General features: G+C 39.4%; 1 long non-coding RNA gene across 1 annotated transcript; it reads left to right on the top strand.

Moving 5' to 3' along the window:
• Positions 1-4,692: 4,692 nt before the first annotated feature.
• On the top strand, positions 4,693-6,084 carry LOC109616309. The gene is made up of 3 exons (XR_002197419.3): positions 4,693-4,869; positions 5,573-5,615; positions 5,999-6,084. It is a non-coding gene; the product is annotated as an uncharacterized LOC109616309 (long non-coding RNA).
• The last annotated feature ends 1,517 nt before the right edge of the window (positions 6,085-7,601 follow it).

Below are 7,601 nucleotides of genomic sequence, written 5' to 3'. Positions count from 1 at the left end.
TATCTGTCCTCTGAACTGATTTGTTTATGTTGATCCAAAATCATGTAACTGATCATACTGTATATATATATGACATCTACAAGTGGCACTTTTCCTTATTATTGTGAAGCCAATTTTTTTTTGTTATGTTAATTATATGCTTTTGCTCAGACATCTTTGAATTCTTTACGTGTCACAGCTCACACAATGTTTGCAACATGATAAAACCCTCTACCTGATAAGCAGACAACACCAGCATCTTGATGATGGTTGCAGTTGTGTGTTACACTCTGTGGGCACTTGTCAGTGTTATTTCACCACTGGAGCACTTCACATCATTCCTCCAGATCGGCCCTCTGCCCTGTCTGAAGGAGGCGTTCCTTGGGGCACTCACAGCACTCCCACAGGTGAGCTGTCTACACACCACCTCTGCATCCATCATATCCCAGTCATCATCACAAACTGTCCCCCACTGGCCACTGTAATAGACCTCCACTCTACCAGAGCAAAGACCGGTCCCACTGACCAGCCTGATCTATCCACTCTCTTGTAGATAAATACATGGATATAAAGATTATACATCATGGCAGTGGAAAATGTTAACTAAGTCATAGTAATTAACATAGACCCATTCCCAGTAAAATAAATATATTCTGTTGTTAAAATCAATTTTTTTCCCTATTTGGAAGACGTGTTTGTAATAGGACACTATTTCATTGGGGTGCAACCATTTTGTTTTTACATAATAAAGATGTCCGAAGAATAATTTTTAAAAATCAATCCGTTTTGGCCAGACTCCATCACCTTTCTGATCATCATTCTACAGATAACCGGGGATATGAGAAAATGCTATGATGTGCCAATAATTTAAACAATATATTCAATAGAAAATACACTGCTCAGAAAAGGGAACACATAATCATCACAGTTTAACACCAAGTCAATTAAACGTCAGGGATATCAATCTGTCCAGTTAGGAAGCATAAGCGATTGTGAGTCAGTGTCACCTGTTTTGGTGCAATTGAAAGTGAAAACAGGTGCACTGGAGAGGCAACAGCAAGACAACCCCCAAAAAGGGAATGGTTTTTGCAGGTGGTGACCAGAGACAATTGCTCTCTCCTTATCCTTCCTGACTGATTATTTTCTAGTTTAGCATTTTGCTAGTGTCCTTGTCATTTCTGGTAGCATTAGGCGGTACCTGCAGCCCATTCAGGTTGCACAGGTAGTCCAGCTCCTCCAGGATGGCACATCCATATGTGCAGTCAAAAGAAGATTTGCACCTGTCTCCCAGTAGTCTCAAGAGCATGAAGGAGATACCAGGAGAAGGGACGTAGAAGGGCATCAACTCACCAGCAGTGCCGCTATCTTTATGTCTTTATATCTTACCTCTTTTCTCTTTTTTTTCCTATATTTTTACTGTATATAGATTTTTCTTGCTAATTCTCACTACATAGTTTTAATGTGCAATGCCAGAATTCATAAGCTCATTACACTCTTATTTATCTTTAATATTCAATAATTCTACCAAATTACGTTATGTGTACAGCTCCGGAAAGAATTAAAAGACCACTGCACCTTTTTCTTTCCTTTCCAAAAAAGTTGAAAAGGAAAGTTTTGAGTGAGGAACAGAAGCGTTGAAAGCTGCAGTGGTCTCTTAATTTTAACCCTTCTGTTCCTCACTTAAAATCTTCCTTTTTTACATCTTGGAACGGAAAGAAAAAGGTGCAGTTGTCTCCTTTTTTTGCCATACTTGCCAATACTACTACCCAGATTTCTGCTAGTTTACAGTACTCTTTTTAACTTTTTAAACTGCTGCTACTGTTTTTTTGTTAGGATTTTATTTTTGCTTATATATTTTTCTTCTCAATTTTCACTATGTAGTTGTTGGGTGCCATGTCACAAGAATGTCAATGTACAGGGTGACTCTGTGTTGTTCGGTGCATCTGACAAATAAATCTTGAAACTATCTGCTCCTTTGTGCGAGGAGGAACAGGAGGAGCACTGCCAGAGCCCTACAAAATGAATTCAGGCAGGCTACTGGTGTGTATGTTTCTGACTAAACTGTCAGAAACAGACTCCATGAGGGTGGCATGAGGGCCCGACATCCTCTAGTGGGACCTGTGTTCACAGCCTAGCACCATGCAGCTTGACTGGCATTCGCCAGAGGACTCCAGAATTGGCAGGTCTGCCATCGGCGCCCCGTTCTCTTCACAGATAAGAACAGGTCACACGTAACACACGTGAAAGAGACAGGAGACGCCGTGGTGAACGTTATGCTGCCTGCAACATCATCCAGAATGACCGGTTTGGCGGTGGGTCAGTGAGGTTTCCAGGGGACGGCTAGGAAAACGAGTGCAAGGGAACGTAACCTTAGTGATAAATATGAAATCTGACTCCATATTGCTTGTCAGCATACGCAACCATAAATGACCATGGTATGCTGGAAGTTCTTAGAAAAGGTACTCAGGGAACTCAGAGATGATCAGTCTGGTCACTTCGATTTACTGATGGCCCACACCTGGTATCCCAGATCTTTAGAGAAGCAAAGGTTGCCCAGGACACCTGATTAACATCACCAAGGGTGTGTTGGAGACTTGGTGGGTGAGATGCGTCTCTTCGTCGAATACACTTCCACTCTTCCTCAACAGACATTTCTCATTACATTACACTAGCTAATGGTACGATGACTGCTGTTTGGTTCCAGGATGAAATCCTCAGACCCATAATCAGACCTTACGCTGGTGCAGTGGGCTCTGGTTTCCTCCTGGTGCAGGACAATGCCCAGCCTCATATGGCCAGAGTGTGTAGGCAGTTCCTGGATGATGATAACATTAAGTGATATTTAATGGCTTTACTTCCATTGTCTGGCAAAAATTCTTGAAACATTGGTAAGTAATCAGCTGTACTTTTATTCTCAATAGAAATCTGATTATACACTCACCTAAAGGATTATTAGGAACACCTATTCAATTTCTCATTAATACAATTATCTAATCAACCAATCACATGGCAGTTGCTTCAATGCATTTAGGGGTGTGGTCCTGGTCAAGACAATCTCCTGAACTCTAAACTGAATGTCAGAATGGGAAAGAAAGGTGATTTAAGCAATTTTGTGCGTGGCGTGGTTGTTGGTGCCAGACGGGCCGGTCTGAGTATTTCACAATCTGCTCAGTTACTGGGATTTTCACGCACAACCATTTCTAGGGTTTACAAAGAATGGTGTGAAAAGGGAAAAACATCCAGTATGCGGCAGTCCTGTGGGCGAAAATGCCTTGTTGATGCTAGAGGTCAGAGGAGAATGGGCCGACTGATTCAAGCTGATAGAAGAGCAACTTTGACTCAAATAACCACTCGTTACAACCAAGGTATGCAGCAAAGCATTTGTGAAGACACAACACGCACAATCTTGAGGCGGATGGGCTACAACAGCAGAAGACCCCACCGGGTACCACTCATCTCCACTACAAATAGGAAAAAGAGGCTACAATTTGCACAAGCTCACCAAAATTGGACAGTTGAAGACTGGAAGAATGTTGTCTGGTCTGATGAGTCTCGATTTCTGTTGAGACATTTAGATGTTAGAGTCAGAATTTGGCGTGAACAGAATGAGAACATGGATCCATCATGCCTTGTTACCACTGCTCAGGCTGCTGGTGGTGGTGTCATGGTGTGGGGGATGTTTTCTTGGCACACTTTAGGCCCCTTAGTGCCAATTGGGCATCGTTTAAATGCCACGGCCTACCTGAGCATTGTTTATGACCATGTCCATCCCTTTATGACCACCATGTACCCATCCTCTGATGGCTACTTCCAGCAGGATAATGGACCATGTCACAAAGCTCAAATCATTTCACTGTACTGAAATGGCCCCCACAGTCACCAGATCTCAACCCAATAGAGCATCTTTGGGATTTGGTGGAACGGGAGCTTCGTGCCCTGGATGTGCATCCCACAAATCTCCATCAACTGCAAGATGCTATCCTATCAATATGGGCCAACATTTCTAAAGAATGCTTTCAGCACCTTATTGAATCAATGCCACGTAGAATTAAGGCAGTTCTGAAGGCGAAAGGGGGTAAACACAGTATTAGTATGGTTTTCCCAATAATTCTTTAGGTGAGTGTATAAAATAATAGATTTTTTAAAGTTTTTTTTGTTTTTTTTTTACACACACACACACTATTTTATTTATTTATTTTATTTTAATGTATTACTTTCCTTTTTTAACACATACAGTACGCTTACTATTTTATGTATTTATTTAAATTTTGTTTATGTAAATTTTGTATATATTATATTATAGTATATATATTTTCTAACTTTTTTCTTCTTCTTTGTTATTACTGTTATATTGACAACAGACTACTTGTTTTAACTGTAGCCTGTTACTTTACTACTGTTTTAATGACAATTTTAATTGACACAAATAGATAGATTGATTCATTCATTGTTATTATTTACTTATTGACTGAGATTGATTGCTTGTGACTATGATTGAGTCAATCATAGTTACAGTATTACAAAAAGTATAGATTATTATAAATTTATTGTAAATATTGTTTCCTATTCCTATTAATATTTTTAAATCCAAACGCTTGCTTTGGCAATATGTACAGTGTTAAAGCCATCTGATAAAGCCGTTTGAATTTGAATTTGTATGATTGGTCAATGTGGCTGTCATCCAGGAAACTGGCACTTCAGCGCTACTCTGTCGCTCCACTCCTAATGAATTACGTTTACATCTGCATGCCAAATTATTATTTGAGTGAATATGAGTTGTGGGATTTCAACGGAGAACAAAAATGGGAATATGGACAGAGTGGAAGAGTCAGGATCTGTTTACTCTCCTAGCATGAACTTCACGTTATAACGTTATCCTGGCGATATCAGGTAAGAAAACATTTCCCTGTTGTTTTTCTAAGTTAATACCCTAACGTAATGTTTGTGTTCATATCCATAATTTAGACTGTAACGTTGTCAGACTGTTAGGTTAGCTCACAGGTGTCAAACCGGTTCCACGGAGGGCCGAGTGTCTGCAGGTTTTTGCTCTCTCCTTGTACTTGATTGGTTAATTAGGTCACTGATTGGTTAGTTTCTACCCTCACCTGGTTGTGTAGGTATGAACTAGGAACCAATTTAAAGGAAAAACCAAAAACCTGCAGACACTCGGCCCTCCGTGGAACCGGTTTGACACCCCTGGGTTAGCTAAATGCTGAGTAATTAACGTTAACTGATGTTAAAGGTAACTTAATGTGGTAACGTTATCTAACATTAGCTAGCTTGTTAAGCTCGGCTTGATTCATGTTAGCAAAACACAACGTTAATATTGAGTGTGGTTTTAGTCGAGATGGTTTGCTTGTTCTGTTTACAGGCAGCAAATATTTATAATACCATTAACGTTATGGTACTAACATTACAGACACTTGTTGCTGAGTCAACCTAATGTTCAGCTCAGTAATAGCGTTAACGTACGTTACGTATAACATTGTACTTGCTTGTCTAAGTTTCAATGAATGTAAATGTATGTTAAGTTCTATGTATGTGTTTATTGTTTACATAATACATACATTCACTGATATTATTTTAATTCCAGAGAGATGCTCATCAAGGCAAGGTGATGATTGCCAGAGGGAAAAGTAAGTAAAACAATATATAGCCTATACTACAAAGGAAGCAATATTTGAATGTTTAAGAGGTATTTATATGAATCGTACTATTTGCCTAATACATCCTGATCAGTCTGAGAGACTGAATGAGACTGAATGCTTATCATAGCTACCATCCTTATCTCTCATCTGGTGTTCCTTATCTAGTTGAGAGTGTAAATAATTAGGGCTCCCTCATGAGTTTCCTCATGGGTTGGCACCCTGGTAGAGCCTGCCATCAGTGTGTGAATGGGTGAATGATTGACATGTATTGTAGAGTGCTTTGAGTGGTTGATAATACTAGAAAAGCAATATATATGCAAGAACAAGCCATTTACCATATTCTTCACTGTGTCCATATGTACTTCACACAGCAAAGAACCTGTAGTTGTGCATCACCTGTGTGATCATGATAAGGCTGAAGAACCAGAAGTGACAAGATATCACCGGCTGCTGGGGTGCAGCATTAAACCCATGGACAGGTAGGCAAGCAGAGGCAAAACATAGAGAGAATGAAGAAAAAAAAAAGTTCACATCAGTCATAATAAAAATATTATGTAAGAATTAATGTATGTGTGAGGCTGTTGATTAATATTGTTGCATGTCTATGTCTCCAACAGTAAACTGGCTAATATTCTTTGTTGTCTGTGTGTTTTCCCCTCATGAACCAAACATTTTGGAAATGAAAAGTCTCCTGCCACAAGATCTTAGGAGCCAGTGAGTATTCATGTTATCCTGACATAAAGACTGTGAATGTATAAGGTGCATACTAGTGGCCATAGTACTGCCAGTTTGTCAGCACAAAGACAAACAATATTGTACTCATCTATGTGCTGTGTATGAATCCAGTGGTGCCAAATGGTTGACAATGGTTAAACAACTTATTTCAAATATGAAAATGTACGTAGTGGCACAAACATGAATTCCATTCCACACATAAACATGAATCCCTTTTCTATGACTTTTCCATCATGCTGGCCAGTAGTATTTGTAACACAATGGGAGTGCGCAGTAATGTAAGTTGGCTGGTCATTCCCCAAAGTTATCCAGGAAATAGCTCTGCAGTCCAATGGCCACTTTAACTAACTCTAACCCTAACCAACTTTAACATCCCTTCTGGGTAAAAACCTTTAACTTAATAGAAAATGTAAATGTCGTTTGTTTACAAAGGTAGGTCACTTTGAATAAAAAATCAGGCATTACCTAACCCTCATTCTAAAAGAAGGTCAGGTAATTTTTTTTCAATTCACAAAACACTCCTGGAGTTTCACATGAGAACAGCTTTCTGCATCCTCCCAAACAACTGTAGTCAACAGTGGCTTTGTTTCAAACGTTAAAAAACAATTTTACAAAAACATAAAAAGGCCTTCATACTGCTTGTCTATCGTAACACAAGTTTTCAAAACTCCAGACAAGCCACATTGACCTGAAAAGTTGTCATTTACACCATGTTTTTAGCAGAAATCTTCACTGTAGCTTCTTAGCTGGGAGCTGTGTTAACGTTCACACTGCTTGATCTGTGGGCGTGGGTTTGCTTGACCACAGTGCAGAGCTGAGAACCTGAGGATTCTTGAGTTGGTCTTTCCATTTAAAATGTAGTCACTATTTTCTGCAGCTGTTTGGGAAAATGCTACAAAACTGAAAGTCCAGCAGTGTTCATTTAAAATGAACTATAAATAAAATTCTACTTTTTACAGTAAAGACCTTTCAGTAATATTTACTGTGTGTGTGTCCCCTCCAGGAGCAGATCCAGACAATTACTGCCCATTTGGAGGAAGTCTGATCTTTCTGCTGTGTTGCACATCTGTTACAGATTAATTGACCTTTTGTGGTATGTTTTAATTTTACTTAAAATACACTGTATAGTTAGGATTCTTAAATGTTATCAGAACTACCTTATACAGAGCCCCCAAGGGTTAAGAGAATGAAGAAGAAGAAGACCACAACTCCCTCAGCTCAACAGCACAATTTGTTGCT

This window comes from Esox lucius, chromosome 11 (assembly GCF_011004845.1).
Source record: "Esox lucius isolate fEsoLuc1 chromosome 11, fEsoLuc1.pri, whole genome shotgun sequence".
Taxonomy (NCBI): domain Eukaryota; kingdom Metazoa; phylum Chordata; class Actinopteri; order Esociformes; family Esocidae; genus Esox; species Esox lucius.
Note: the sequence above shows the minus strand (reverse complement) of the source record. Positions and strands in the feature narration are given on the sequence as shown.